The sequence below is a fragment of the Solanum pennellii genome, chromosome 9, assembly GCF_001406875.1.
Source record: "Solanum pennellii chromosome 9, SPENNV200".
Lineage (NCBI taxonomy): Eukaryota > Viridiplantae > Streptophyta > Magnoliopsida > Solanales > Solanaceae > Solanum > Solanum pennellii.
The window spans coordinates 31,686,056-31,703,239 of NC_028645.1; positions in this window are offsets into that span (position 1 = coordinate 31,686,056).

Genomic DNA, 17,184 nt, shown 5'->3' on the forward strand with positions numbered 1-17,184 from the left:
GGGACTGTAGTGAAAATTTAGTGAGAAATGGTTCCTCCTTTATAGTGGAATGAAGTGACGCTAAAAAGATGTTTTCATAAAGTTAATCCCAAGAGGGGTGTGGTGCTTAATTAGAAGAGTTGGCAAGTTAAAGTTCTCTTGGATCAGGTAATTTTCTCTTTGATGGGTTTACCCTAAGTGGGGGATGATGAGTTGGGTAGTAAGGTGGTTAATATCCCTATATTTTCCTTCCAATTCTTACTCAAGTTTGAGACTAAAGAGTTTCTAATAGCTTGTTCATGTTTCGGATTCTTGGCTTTGAGTATAAGTTGTATTCTCTTCATATGATGTGCATGTCCTAGGTGACACTATGTTATGAATGTTTTAAAAGATTCTTATTGCATGAAAAGGGTTTTTTGATAGATTACATGTTTCTCATGTTGTTACGCATCTTAATATGGTAAATTCACATTTGACTTCATGAGATGGTTTAATGAATATGCTTGATTACACTTTTGATGCGAAGGTACTTTGTTCCCATAATGAGATGTTGAGTTTTCTTTAAATGAGAAAAGATAAATTCGCGTTAAGAATATGTGATTTTGTGATATGGGAAGTATTAATATAGGCTCACTTTTGAGAAGTAATGGTTTATCTAGCAAATATTTTTAATGTGTTCCTACGAATTGTAATAATTTCCATAGATGACGGATGTTCATGAAAACTAGAGTTATGCAAGTAATTTGAATTTTTTGAAATAACTTCCTAATGTTGTGATGTGTTTGGCTTCATCTACCATTTTGGCTTCATGAGGAACGGAGTATGAGCACTCTTTGGTTTGAAATTGAGAATTTCTCATCAAGATGAATTGACCATTGGGAAATGCTTGTATATGAACTTCATGATAACATGACAGTATGTTAATGAGAAGGAAATTCCTCCTTGAACATAACTAAACATGGTGCTGTTATGTATGTCCTTGATGGTATTGTGTTTAAATGATAAGGATTTTGTTGATCTATATTACTCATGATTTATGTGCATTTAGTATGAGTTACTTCTTTGCCTCATGAGCTATAATGTTGAACATGCCTATGTGTGATTTAAAAGTTATTGCATATTGAGCTTTCTATGATATGAAAAGTAAAGGTCGTGTCATGATTAGGAGAGGATAATTCCTCCTATGAACATGAGAAATTTTAATATGTTTGATGCATTAGAAGTCAGTGAATCAAGTTTCTACTTTCTTGAGTTGCATTGAGTGCATAATGATATGAAGTTGGTGTTCCGTGTAAGTTTGGTGCATTGACCTCTATGTTGTATTATGTTGTGTGTCGTGAACTGCTAATTGGATCATTGAGTCATTGAAAATGTTGAAAGTGTTATAAGTGTCATTAGAGGACAAATGTTCCCAAGTGGGGGATAATGTTATGACCCTCAAAATGAACTAGGATAAACTAGAGCCTCACATGAGTTTTATGAGTCAATATCTTTTTAAACAGGTGATAAACAACTTGTAATAGTTTGTTTGAAGAGGTTTGAGGTCAAACGTCAAAGGACGACCAAGACATCCGGAAACTAGTCTTCGGTGTTCCAGTGTGTCCTCGCATGGTTTTCATGTTTTAAAGTGTTGTTTGGAGTCTAAATTGAGAGGTGCGCCCCTAGAATCTAGTTGGTCATAATTACAGTAGAAACGTCCGAGTACGACTCCCCAAAAACCACTGTAAGGGTCCTTGATGAGGACCCAAACATTTTCTAACAAGATGCTTAAACAACCTCATTGACGACTAGAAATGACGCCCCTTACACCAGTTCGTGCTCCGTCAAAAAAGGCACGTGAGTCCACACTTAGTCATGGAAGCTTAGACCCCAAATGAGGGAGTCCCCGTCAATGGTTGCTGTCAATGGCACCTGTAGTTTCAGTAATGTCGCGACCAACCAAGGGGTGAATTGGTAAATTCACCTCACATTCTAATTAAAGGGTGGACATTTATTATTTTGATTTAGATAAAACATTGAAACCCCAAATTATAATTCATTCTTCAAATTAAACCTTTTCCCTCCCAAATAAGATTCTCTCTAGAACTCCATTGCATACCAAGCTCAAGATCAAGCTAGGAGATGTATTTCATACTGATTCTTCTTCAATTTTCATGGTTATTCAATCTAAAAGGTATGGTAAATCTTGATCCTTGGATAATATTTCAAGGATTTCTATCAATGATTTTCTAAAGAGTTTCAATGATCACAATTTCCAATTTCCATTCTAAACATGGGTTCATTGTCAAATGGTTTTAAAATCATCGTAATAATAAATTGATGTTCAGTAAGGGTTTTTAAGATGATTTTCAATGTAATTCCTTGAAGAACAATGATCTCCCTAAACTCTCAATTTAGCCTATAAAGTGGTTTTTGTGATCTTGATTGGATGTTAATTCGATTATGCTTAGATTGTGATATAATGTTGAATGCTATTACTATCTTTAGCTATTGAGTATGAATTTTTGAGGATTGATCTATGATTTATCATGGCTTGGAGAAGTGGTAAGTGACCTAAACTCTAGTCTATAGTGTTGGAATTGTTATTGTTTTGTTTGGTCGACTTACGGTGGCAATGTTTACTTCTAGTCTATCTATACATGTTGCGATCATGGCCTTGAGGTAAATAAATGTACATCGAACTTTTATTATGATAATAATTATTATGAATATTATATATGTAGGTTCTCAATGTTACTATCATTATTAAGGTTTATGGACAATGTGAAATATAATGTGAATACGGATATTAGGGTAAGGTATGGTTTACATACTCCGTTATGAGGAATGCCATAGTAGAATGACCCCTACCTTTATGACCTTATTTGAATGTGTGATATTTTTCTTGTTAAGAGTTTTCTATTTGAATGTTGAATGTGCTCTCGTCTCCTATGATGAAATGTGGTTGTGTGGTCTATAGTCCCTAAATGCTCTATATATGAATTGTTCATGACTTGGGGATATTGTAAATGTGTTGTGATCCTTTGAAAGGAGGTTTCATCAATCAACAATGTTGATTCTATTATGTTATCATGAGGACCAATATATACACACACACCCCGTGCATAACTATGAGTATGATATATTTATGATGTTAAATGGTAGGATAATTCTCATATGCACATTTACATCTTACATCTTATTATGCATGTAAAGTATATGACTAATGAAGTCTGAACATGTGTTGTCTGAAGGTTTTTGATGATTCAAGTAGTGTTGTGCCAATCGAGAACATGCCCGGTTAGTCCTGCAAAGATAATCCACTCTAGAGTCTAGGAAGCTATAGGCCCTGGTTCTAAACAGCCCACTAAATGTCTAGATGAATCTAACCAAATGACATGAATGTTTCCTTTGATATAAATACTTTGATCCATTAATACCACTTCTTTCAAAATACCTAACTCACCTTCCCATAATCTTTTTGTGGTGGCCCTATTTCAACATTAGATATGTGCACCTTGACTTAGGCAAAAAGCCTAAGTTGGGGGTGCCTAATGAAAAAGTGACCTTAAATCTTGGCCTTGATATGACATCGGGTATTTTGCACCTCAAGTTATGCAAAATCCATAAGTTAACGGTGGATATGAGAGAGAAAATCAAAAAAAATATGGGTATGAAAAGCGTTGGGTATTGAAATAAGAATAAACAAATAGAGAATGTGACTCTGTGGGAGAGAAATCGAACAAAATTGGTAAAAGTGAAAGAAAAGAGTAAATGCAAGTAAAAGATGGAAGAGAAAAATAAAGAGCTACAAAGTTTAAAAGTCACATACATGGTTGAAAATTATCAAGGGAGAGAAAAGAAAAAGGTAGGACATCTAAAAAAGGGCAAAGAGAATTATAAATGCCTATTGTAATGTCAAGTAGGGCATAAAGTCACTAAAAGTACCCAAAAGTACCACACCTGATCCAGCGCCTACGTTACAAGCCAAGAAAGTCTTATAGTGATCCAAGAATCTATTTTGGAGAGTTTAAGCTGTTAAAATAAGGGCAAGCCTATGGTATTGAGCACTAATTGTGACTTGAACTTACTTTTGAGTGTGAGTGTTTAATGAATCTTTATACTCAAAATCATCCGTATTGTGTGGAAAAGGGGATTTTTATTGAGATAAGGGCAATAGTGCCATTATCGAAAGAAGGTACCTTTGGGATGGTGAAACAGTGCATGTTGTGTGTTGATTGTTCTATCATTGTCATGTTTGGATATGCACAAATTAACTTGTTGAGTCTAGGAGAAAAAGATTAGCACCCTTAAAGGAGAGTCGGGATAGATATCCATGTTATTGATTGTGCTTGAATTGCTTGATTCTATACAAGTGCCGTTTAGAGTCTTACCACGTCCCTTTAGGACAAAGAACAGTTTTAAGTTAAGGGTGTTGATGAACCATAATTTTCCGGTACTTTTTATGCATTTCACTTAAATGTTGTGTGTGTCTAGGGCATGTTTGTGTTGTTTTTTTTGTCATGATTTCTGGAAATAAACACTTGTGTGGGGTTTTGAGGATACAACTAAGAAAGTGCATAAAAGGGCATTTACGAGGCAACCTACAGACCGTAGGTCCAGTTACGCTCCATAGATGATGGTCGTAGAAGGTCAGGCCAGTCATTGCTGAAGATCAGGAATTCTTGACTAATGTGGAACCACGCTGATGACTTACGGTCCATAAAGTAACCTACGGACCATAGTCAGCTCTGTAGAAGTTATCTGGGAGGTGGATCCCATAGTAGAAGCTGAAAAATATAAGTGTGGAGAAACAGAGCAGAGTTCTAGATCGTCGTTTGACTTACAGTCCGTACTACCATATCGTACAAGTTGATAGAGATCATGAAGATGTTGAAGGTTGAGAATTTCCTAAGCCCTCAGCCACGGAAAGAACTAACACCGTAGGTTGGCCTCGTAATATGAAGACATGTCCTGCAATTTTATTTCGTTATTTTTTTCCTTTTTATTTCAAACATAGTTTTCTATTAATAGGGGATGTAAACCTCGTTTTTGGGGGTTTGACATTATTGTTGTTGTTCAGTTTATCTTTTGGGAGATTAACTTGCAAACTTATGGAAATTGTTGTTTTCTAAAGGACGTTTTCGATTTTGGCTTTGCAATTCAAGTTGAGATTCTAGGTTTATTCTTATTATTACTGAAACATCCTAGAAATTCTATGACCTAAGCTAGAGACTTGCATAAGGAATTATGACCTAAAAATAATTATAGTGATGTTTGTATGTCTAAACCAATGTCATTAACTTAGTTTAGAGGTATTAGTTCCGGAACATCAAGAAACAATCTTGACGTCTGATGAACTAATAACCCAAGCTAGTGAGGTGCTAGTACTAGTGATATGGTTAAAAGAAAACGCTTAGGGGATTCACCATGAAAAAATATAATGCATATGTGTTGATGAACCAAACTACGTGTTAAGGAGGTCAAGGCTAAGAGATGAGTGCCTACCTTAACGGGAAAGCCGAGGCTTCCCCAAAAGAGAGGCTACTTTATTGTGGAGTTGAGTTGGCCATGGGGAGAGGATCTCCTAGTGTCTTAGACATTGTCCCAACCTTCACGAGGGGGACCACGACTCGTGGTCCACTCCACGGCTCTTGAAGGTGGGCGTGGAGTTGCCTTAGTTTGTACGAGTGGAGGGACATTTAGAGGGGCTACTGCCCAAGGTACCACGAGCCACTTGATGGGCCGTGGTGAATGTTCATGAGCAAGGGGAGGTGGTCATGAACTTCACTTAGTGTCTGGGATTGGTGGACGTTTTAGGAGGATGCTGCTTCACACTACACGAGCAACACCACGGGCCGTTGAGCTCTTCACGGCTCATGAAGTTGGTCGTGAAGACTGGACGAGGTTCCAAGTTTAACGTCAAGTTGGAGTTTAATTTTAAAAATTCAACTAAGTGAGGGGTGTTCTGGGTATTTTAGGGGTTTATTATATATTGAGTTTAGGTCATTTTACGCCCATTCCCTCATCAAAACAAATCCCCAAATTGAAAAACCAATTGCTCTCCTCTCTCTAAATTCTCTCTCTATGCAAAACCTCCCTTGAAGAACATTAATGCTTCAAGAAAAAGATCAATTCTCCAAGTTTTCAACCTAATTTCATGGCTAAGTCTTCATTAAGGTATTGTTTTTTTTATTCTTGGGATTCCTTTCCCCAAGAGGTCCCTCCAAAGGTGTTTTCAAAATACCCTAACTCTAAGGTTTTTCTCTACACATGGGTCTTCTTTGCCAAATGAAATTATGAATGATTATGAGGAATTATGATTTCCTAGGGTTGTTTGAGTGTATAATGATAGGTAATTGTTGTTGTTCACTTTAATTTTCCCTGGACCCAAGTTCTTCCCAGTTTCATAAATCTTGGATTCAATATGGTGAGTGGGTTGAAGATGACAAATATGTCAATTGTCTATATTGATGTTACTTATGTTGTTACTTTATGAATTACCTTATTTTGTGAATTGTTGGGTGATTGAAGTATGAAGTGCCATGAAGTTCAAGAAGGTATGAATATTGGCTCTTAATTGAACTCATATAGAAATGTGAATTACATAGATAGTAATGATGATATATCTATTGTGTTGTTGTGGTGTTGATGACATGCTTCCATCATCCTTAACTCTATACACTACGATTATCTATGAAGTATGTATGTATTTTATGGTATGATTGTTATATAATTGAAAGGTAGTTCTCATGATTATAATGAAATGTTAAAGTGAAAGGTTTACTCACTTGCTAGTGTTTCTAAAGTGAAGGATTGTTCTCACTTATGAACTTCTATGAGCTATTACAATAAGATGTTTACATAAGAGTCTATAAAAGGCTATGTGAACTATTTTGATGACTAAATATAAGGGATAGATGCTTAGCACGGAAAGGGCATGAAAATTAGATGGGGGTCTCATGTTTAGTAAGTCTGGCTCCCCATATGGGTTTCCTCACGTTTAGCAAGTCCGTATTCCAAAGATATGTGTCGTCTCATGAGATGGAAACCCCCACATTTAGCAAGTTAGGGTTTTTAGTAACAATCTTCTTGACCCTTAACTATGTGCCCACACAGGACTCTAGCTTAGTGGATCCGCCTATATAGCTATGTACGAAAGGTTACACCTTAGGCACGCATTAACCCTTTCTTTTTCGATATGGGAGTTGAACACAAGATTCATGGTAGCTCACATGGTCTAATGTCGGTTATTGCAACCTCTTTCCCTAATGTAAAGTAAATGAATAAAGGAAATGAATGAACTCTTAATAGGGATTTCTTGAGGGGTTTTTACATAGTGTGAGGGAGGATATTGGACTTTTCTTACACATTGCACTTGTGGGATTGTAAGAGATCGTTCTAGTAGTGTTATTTTGTGAATATGTTGATTACAACTTATGTATGTTAAGCTATGTATGATCTTTGTGATTATGATAAGTCATGATGAGATATGGGATTATGAATGTATGTATGAAGTAGGTTGCTTAATGTGATACTTATCTTTGTATGGGGTTATGGGATTCTATTCTTTGCATTGCACAAGAACTGCTTGGATTGTCTACATGTTGGAATGATATTATGTTGGGTTAGAATATGATGCTTAACTTATGTGCATATTGAATTTTCTTGATGAAAAGACTGTTTTGACTAAAATGTCCTTTTATTCATGTTTCAACGATTTTATGCATAGGAGCCATACTTACTATGTCTGATCTACCAACCCGTATTTTCTTCCTTTTTCCCAAACAATATAGGTTCAGGTCGTTGAGGATTCAAGCCTATTCCTCAAGAATATTTGGAATTGTTTCTCCAAGTTTGTGAGTTCTCAAGTCCGAGGACAAGACCCATATGTTCTAGCTTTTAGTTCTTTTGTTATGTTGAAAGACATTGTTGTACTTTCCTATTGCTAGACTTCTTATTGATCTAAGGGCTAAGTCCCTAATTTCTATTCTTGTATATCTAGATGGTGCATTATGACGAAGTTATATTCTATTTTTCCTTAGAGAAAAGACATAAAGTCACCACTGAAGTTGTTTCAAATATTCGAAAAGACACCTTAACTTTGCGGGTGTCCTTATACAAAGTGAAGTTGAACTTCTAAATTAAATATTTTAATTATTCCGCTTTTTTGTTCTACGATACATGATAAGACGAAAGCTAAGGTCTTGTATAAGAACTATTTGAAGTCAAATATGCTGATTAAAACTGGGCATGTTCTCCGATCATCACAATTACGTATGTTCATGATTATTTCATCTAAAAACATGAATTATAGTTTTGCTAATACGGGTAACTAAATCCACAACTAGGGTTGTGTATCCCATGAGATATTAACTGTGGCAGTGTTAGAACACGCCTTGTTGCTACATGCCGTACCAAGAAGGTAGTTAATAAGAAAAGAACTATCAACATAGATTTAGTGTGATACTATTTTACAATCTAGTTTCCATTGGTGTGAGGGTGAAAACTAAGTCATACATCAAAGTAATGTCTAATATGAGGTAAACGTAAGGGTTAGTAAGTTATACACACGTAGACGGATCAAGGTGCGGGGTGAAATTCTTTAGATGCTGGACTAAGAATTTCAAGATACCTAACTTATCACATTACATAGAACACACAAGAAACATGTTTCTATGACTAGGATTACCGCGTTATGATCTTGTGAGGAACACTCATGGACTAATTCTTCTCTCATCTTTATAAGAGCTAAAGTTTGATTTTCGCTCACTAATTTGTTACATAATTTTCCATACGTGTTAAGTAAATCCTCCCCCCTTATTCACTTTTTTTCGGACATACATTGGCTAAATGAATATAATCATTAGTTAATTTTAAGTCTAAACCATTGCATTCGTGGGATCAACCCCCACCTACAAATTGTGTTCTATACTTAAAAACAACTACTTATGATTCTTTAGGGAGGTGCAATTAGAGTGTATCTCACACACAAATAGGATTCATCCATGAAAACCTCTATCGAATCCTCTACCATATCAGAAAAAATAGAGAGCATACACAGTTGAAACTTGCTGGTGTATTAAACAATCCAAAGGGAAATTGTTTTGAACACAAACGTCCCATAGGGATATGTAAAGGTTGTCATTTATTGATCTTATGGTACAATGGAGATTTGATTATAATGGGATTAACTATCTAACAAGTAATACCGTCCACAAACGGCAAGTCTATCAAGCATTTGATCCATAAAAGGCATCGAAAAAATGGTCCTTCTCAGTCCACAGATTCAAATTATGATAGTCCATACACACACACTAACCGGTAACCGATCACATTTTCAAAAGCTCATATTTTTCATTAGGGACCATTGTCATACCATCTTTCTTTGGAAAACATTGGACGTGACAATTCCACTAGCAATCAGCAATAGGGTAGAAAACTCCCTAATCGATTCACTATATAATCTTTTTTCTTGATGACTTCTTGCATTGAGGGATTCAACCACCTTTGATGTTAAATACTTGTCATAGAATCACTAGACAATTGTATCTTATGAGTACAAATATCAAGGGGGAACTCCCACAATTTTGGCAATCATCCACCCAATAGCTTTGATAAATCTTTTCAACACACTAATAAGTGTTTGCAGTTGTCATTCAAGCAAATCAACAACAATAATCACGAGTAGAGTATTATTGGCTCCCAAGAACACATAACGAAGGTGAGATGGATCTTAGATGTAACAACCCGAAAATGACTATGCTACGTAATGCCTAAACGTACCTAGAATTCCTAGATTAGGTCGGGTTCACAAGGCTTGTTGCGCGTAGAACCAGATCTCAGAACCTATGCACTAGCCTAGCCAACTAACTTGGTGAGTTAGTTGAGCTAGGAAAGGTCGGAACCGACCATGTAGGGCACTCAAGTTGAAGAAATTTACCTGGATGAGTTTTTACCGGACTTGAAAGGGGTAATCTTAGGTTTGAAGGGTCTAGGGTAAAATGGTTCTTTCAAGGCTAGGGGGAGTATTTACCCTATTTATTTAGTTATTTAATTAATTAATTTAAAGAGGAGGGCAATTCAGGTAGGGTTGGCCGAATTTGACTTTTTTTCCCAAGTTAAGCTTCACCCGGGTTCGATCCTGCGAGGAAGAAATGATAAATTGAATTAAATTGTATTTAAATATCTGGTTCAAGTAGGGGCATAGTGGTCAATTCACTTAGCCTAAAAATATAAGACTTCTATTAATTAATGAGGAGTCCTAGTTTGACTAATTCCAAAACAAAAACTCCTAATACTAAGCTACTTATCCACTCTCTTTCTCACGCTTATTTATTCTCATTCTCATGTCTCTCCACCATCTCTCTCTCAAGTCTGACTATCAGCAGAAGAACAGAGAAAAATAGTTCAACTCTTGAAGAACATACACACAAAAACACAAACGAAAAACTAAGCTAAAAACAAAAAGCAAAAACATTGTTCTTGACGGGTTGTGCTTGGAGTTTTGTGGTGAGGCTTTGGTGTCGTGGAGTTGGGTGCTATTGGTGAAGATTTGGAGGGTGTTGATCGACAAAAGATATGGGTTTTCTTACTCTTGGTCCCGTTCCCAAGAGACCCCTAGGATTCAGTCGATTCTAATCCGAAAACTAGGATTTTTTCCCGTTGGATGTATCTGTCACTAGCTCATGTTGATGGTTGTAGATTGGTATGTCTGCTGGTAGATATTAGGCGTGTAATGTGTTTTCATGATATTTATGTGAATGTATGTATGTTCGGAATTATGTGAATAATGAAAGATGTTTTTCCAAAAATATGTAGTCACAGTTGGAGCATGAAATGGCATGTTTAATTTCTTGTATTTTACGTGCAATTGCTTGTGTAAATCTTGATGTTCATAAGTGGTGTAATGTTGCTGAATTGATTTCCAACTCTTGATCAAATGTAACCATTAAAATGCGCCTACAAATGTACTAAATGATCCATGAAATGTCCTAAAAACTAACGTATAATTGCTGCAAAAAGGGACTGGAAGAACGTGATAAAATTTCCAGCATTCTGGAAATTTGGTTCGGCCAAGTTACTTGAAAAATAATTTGATTTTAATTTTTTTAAAAAAATTCATGAGGTCAATGTGGATTAAACCCAAGACCTCACCATATACAAGTTATAAAAAATTTAATTATAAAAATGAGGTAAGGGTGATTCGAAATGGGGTAAGGCTCAAGTTAAGAGTTATGAGAAAAAATGAAAGAAAAATAAAATGAGGCGTGTGGGGTACGAACCCACAGCCTCTTGGATAAACAAGGAAGTTAAGGAAAAATTTAAATAATGGAAAAATAAGGTTGTGGGGAATCGATCCCACACCCTCTTGGTATAGACGGAAGAATTAAGTGAAGAAAGAAAATAAAAGGAATGTGGGCGTGGGGATTCAATCTTGGGTCCCCAGACCGAAATGTTTAAGACAAAGTCAAGAAAAGAAATAAAGGAAGTGTAGGTGTGGGGAATTGATCTCGAGTTCCCTAGCTAAGCTAAATCAGCAAAAATTATAAAGAAAACTAAGTGTTATACAAGGGATTGGAAACAAGGTTCCCTTGCCCAATTCCATATTGACACATAAGTCCTACGTATTAAATAATTAATGAATACTACCTATAGGAATCAAATTTGAGACCTTGGCATACTTACAAGATGCATAGGTCTTGTACTACATAATCTTGGGTAAGTATAAGTCACTTAGATGAATTATGAGTGAAGCCTCAAGGCTTGTACGTACGAATTTATAAATCCAGCATACGTTAAAACTAAGTGGACCTAAGATGTATGTGATGAATTGATGTTACCCCAGGAAGGTTAAGTAAGGCTGTGAAACACACTAAAACGACAAGTGCATTGGCATATAATGAAATAAACATTCACGTAAAAAGGGGTGAGTAATTAAAATAATCTAATATGCTAAAGTTAATGAATGTTGTGACAACATGATAGGGGATAATGTGAAAGATGAGATAAATCGCAGATTATCCTAAGTAAGTGTTACCAATAACGTACTCACCTATGAGAGTGTAAAGTTAATGAAGAGACCAGTCTCTAAGAAACACTCTAAAAAAAGTATTGAGATTAATACACACTTAATAATAATGATGATATGAGAAATCATCTAATAAACAATGATGCCCTCATGCTAGAAGCCAGCTTCTATGATGTGTGAGATTAATGTAATGGAACTTTATACGGAGCACCAATAGGCTAGGTATGAGTTGTGATTCTTTCTTTTGATAAGGTAGAGGTTCCTGTAAATCTCATGAGATGAGATTTTCCATTTAGGGCGGCATGGGTCTACTTATATCTCCTAGTATTTGAAACTGTGTATCCAACATAGGGATCTAGAAGGGTTCAATTCCCTATATATGTTAGCATGTTTTTGTTTCACATTGGCCGGTGATTCCACCTCTTTTCGGTGTGGGGTAGACACAACATTTCATGGATCTCACATGATCTATGTCCGTTAAAGTTAACATTCCCAAAGAAAGAATGAGGCCAGCCTCAGTAATTCACAATATGAAATGAATGATACCAAAGGTGTTGGGTTAGGATAATCAAAAGGTGAACTAGACTCAAGTAATGACTGTAGGTCGTTCTTGTTCATTGAAAAGTGAACCCGATGAGAGTCTTAAACTACAACCTAGGTATAACAGGTATTGCACTAGTCTATGAATGAACGAAAACAACGAAAATCAAGTATGCATGAATGAATGAAGCAGACTCTGTGTTTGCTAAAGAAGGCTCCCTAGTTGAGGTCCCATATGTTGAGCCCTCATTTTGGGAAGTCCTAATGTTAAGTCCATGATTCCAGGGTCTCATGGCATATGAACGAATGATATGTGGTTTATGTATGTGCTATATGAATTATGTTATGTGTTGTGTGCATAATGAAAAGAATGATGATGCATATTACTCTCATAGCATGACTTTCCTAATCCGATTTGGCAAGTCCACTGGCTTGACTTTCCATAACTCATGTCGTTAGGAGAGAGCTCTAACTAATCATGTATTTTCTTTGGGTGTGCTTGCATAAACCCATACTTAGTACAAGTATGTACTAATCTCATACAATACTCTACTTTTAGGTGTAGGTGCAGGTGGACGCTAGAGCTTACGAGACTACGTTAGAGCTATCCCGACTGGAGAATTCATTTGGACATGGTAGGCCCTCATGCTTTTGAGGATGCTTATCTTTTATTTTATAGCTTAGACGTAGGCATGAGCTAGAGGAAAGTGTTCCACTAGCATTTCTTTCTTACTTATTTCAGACGTTGTATTGGTGCCATTTTAGAAACTTTATATTTATGCAGTTACGAACTATTTCCTTCTTTTGAATATCTCATTATTAGATGGTTGTGGTGAACTGATATGATATATTGTATTTCTTACTATGAAGTCTACGTATACTTGAAAGCAAACAAAAGTTTAAAATTTTCCCTTATAATTAACTTATACGATGTAATAATGACATATGTAGGCTTGTCTGCGACCTCTAAGAGGTCAACGATGCCGGTTTCAACTAGGGTCTAGACCCCGGTCGTGACAAACGTGGTATCACAACATTAGGTTAAATTCCAATGATAATTAGTTCACATCAACCACATCGAGTAGTTTCTAACTTATAGTAGTGAAGTTTACCACTATCATGAATTAGAGACTGCATGATGCATAGGAAAATTTCCCTTCTTCTGATCTTATCGTGCTTCCTTAATGTCTGATTTCTTGGTGTTATGACCATATCTAACATCAATTCTTATTTCTTTCAAAAATTGAACAACAGAGGGAACGCTGGTCAGAGAAGAGTAGGAGCAGCTGCTGGGGATACCCAAGGTCCACCCCAGGCTCAAGCTGCAGGAGTTTTCATCCCAGTTAAGCAAATTGGGTTCACTGATGCTGTGATGCGGACAGATTTGGGACAGATGGATCAATCCATCATTATGCAGGCTCAAGCTATGACGACCCAGGCCAACAGACAGGAGGTTCAGCGGGAGAATCCACCATCCCACAACATGGCGAATAGGTTGCAAGATTTTACGAGGATGAATCCTCCAATCTTTACATGATCTAATACTGCAGAGGATCCTCAGGAGTTTGTGGAGGAGGTCCAGAAGATTCTGGTGGCGATGGGGGCCACGGAGATTGAGAAAGTTTATCTTGCCTCGTACCAGCTTGAGGATGTTGCACAGACTTAGTGCAAGATGTGGCAGGATAGCAGGGCGTTGGGTGGAGGTCCTATCACATGGGAGCTTTTTAAGACAACCTTTCTGGAGAGGTTCTTCCCCAGAGAGATGACAGAGTCTAAGCTTTATGAGTTCATCAACCTTAAGCAGGGCTCGATGACTGTCAAGGAGTATTCCCTGAAATTCGTTAAATTGTCCAGGAATGCCACTTCTCATATGTCGAACAGCAGGGATGAGATGAGCAGGTTCCTTAAGGAATCTCATAGAAATTGGAGGAGGAGTGTCGAGCTGTGATGCTCCATGATAGCATGGACTTGTCCAGGCTGATGGAACATGTCCAACAGGTTGAGGACAGCCGGAAGAAGAGGAAAGTTCGTGAGGTCAGGTGTCCTAACCCTTCTGACAAGATAGGTTCAAGCAGAGGTGGTGGCAGGAGCTCTTTTAGAGTTCGTGATCAGCCCAATTTAAGAAGGGGCATCAGAGTTCAGGGAACTCTAAATCTCAGAGGAGTGAAGCACCTAGAGGAGGAAGACCCAAGCCCAAGAAGGGAAATGGAGCTGATGTGCAGCGTCCCAGAAAGGAATGTGGCAAGTGTGGCCGTATTCACAATAGAGATTGTAGACCATGCACAAATGCCTGCTTCAGTTGTGCAAAGAGCGGGCACATGATCAGGAACTGTCCACAAAATAGGGGTCAGGCTGGAGGTAACGCTCAGCCTAGGCCTAATCCCCAGAATGCTACTGCAGCCATGACTTCTAAAAGGAACAGATTCTACACCTTGAAGGGCAGTGAGGAGTAGGTGAAATCTGCAGATGTGGTCACAGGTATTCTGCAAGTTTTCTCAACCTCTGTTTATGCTTTACTTGATCAAGGGTCTACGCTTTCTTTTGTGACTCCCTCGCTTGCTCTTAATTTTGAAACACTACATGAGGTTTTCATGATCCTATTGTAGTTAGTACTCCCTTATGAGAAAATGTGAGAGCTGATAGGGTTCATAAAGACTGCTTAATAGTAGTATGTGGTAGGATTATGTGTGCAGACCTTGTTGAGTTGCCCATGAATGATTTTGATATTATACATGGTATGGACTAGATCCATAAATGGTATGCCTTTATGAATTGTCGTAGTAGGGTTGTGAGATTCCGTTTCCCTAATGAAGTAGAGCTGGAATGGGAGGGGTACAATTCGAGTCGTTCATGTCCCTTGATTTCGAACCTAAAGGCTAATAAAATGATGTCCAAGGGATTGTTATGGCATCTGGTGAGTGTCAATGATATAGATCATGATATTCCTTCCATAGACTCTGCACTTATAGTGAATGAGTTTCAAGATGCTTTCCCCAATGATTTGCCTAGAGTCCCTCCCCCACGAGAGATTGATTTTTGTATCGACCTAGATCCTGATACCAAATATATTTCAATTCCTCACTACAGAATGGCTCCAGCTGAACATAAAAAGTTGAAGCTACAGTTAAAAGATCTCACTTATAAGGGTTTCCTTCAGCCGAGCATATCCCCTTGGGGCGCTCCAGTGTTGTTTGTGAAAAAGATTGATGGAACCCTTCGGATGTATATCGATTATCAGCATCTCAATAAAGACACTATTATGAACAGTTATCCACTTCCCAAAATAGATGACTTATTCGATCAAATCTAAGGGTCTAGTTTCTTCTCTAAGATTGATCTTCTTTCTGAGTATCATCAGCTTAGGGTTAGGGATGAAGATATCCGAAAGACATCCTTTTGTACCCGTAATGGTCATTATGAGTTCCTAGTAATGTAATTTGGTCTCACTAATGCACCAGCTGCATTTATGGACCTCATGAATCGAGTCATCCATGAATACCTTGATTCTTTCGTCATAGTATTCATTGATGACATCCTCATCTACTCTAAGAACAAGGAAGAGCATGAACAACATTTGAGACTAACCATGCAGGTAGTTAAACAACATCAGTTGTATGCCAAATCAAGCAAGTGAATACTCTGGCTTAGATCAGTGACCTTTATGGGTTATGTTGTGTTCGATCAGGGTGTGGAGGTGGACCCCAGTAACACTGAGGTTGTTAAGAACTGGCAAAAACCTCTTACTCCCACCGATATCCGTAGCTTTCTTGGATTCGCTGGTTACTACTGTAGGTTCGTGCAGGGTTTTTCTTCCATTTCTTCCCCACTGAAAGTTTTGACTAAGAAGAAAGCCAAGTTCAAATGGGCGGAGACTTGTGAGAAAAGTTTCCAGGAGTTCAAGGACAGACTCACTTTATCCCCAGTGCTTACGTTGCCGAAATGTAGTGAGAATTACACTATTTATTGTGAAGCATCTAGGGTTGGTTTGGGTTGTGTTCTTATGAAGGGTGGTAAGGTGATGACCTATGCGTCCTGACAAATTAAGCTTCATTAGAAGAATTATCCCACTCATGACCTTGACTTGGAAGCTGTGGTGTTTGCATTGAATATGTGGAGGCATTACCTGTACGGAGTGCATGTGGATGTGTTCACAGACCATAAGAGTCACCAGTACATGTTAACACAGAGGGAGTTGAATCTACGTCAGCGGAGATGGTTGAAGTTGTTGAAGGACTATGACATGTGTGTCTACTACCATCCAGGGAAAAAATGTTGTAGCGGATACTTTGAGCAGGTTGAGCATGGGGAGTATAACCCATGTTGATGATGGGAAGAAGGAGTTGGTGAAGTATGTACACAGACTTGCCAGACTAGGTGTGTGGTTGATGGCTTTTACTAGCAGGGGTGTTTCAGTTCTTCCTAGTTCTGAATCATCTTTGTAGTTGAAGTCAAGAAGACTCATCATGTTGATCCTATTTTTATGGGGTTGAAGGACTCAGTGCTAATAAAGATGAATGAGTCCTTCGCTTTTGGAGGTGATGGCATACTTAGGTACCAGGACAGGGTGTGTGTACTAGACTTGGATGATTTGCGGACAAAGATTGTTGCACAGGCCCATGGTTCCAGGTAATCGACACATCCAGGTTCCACCAATA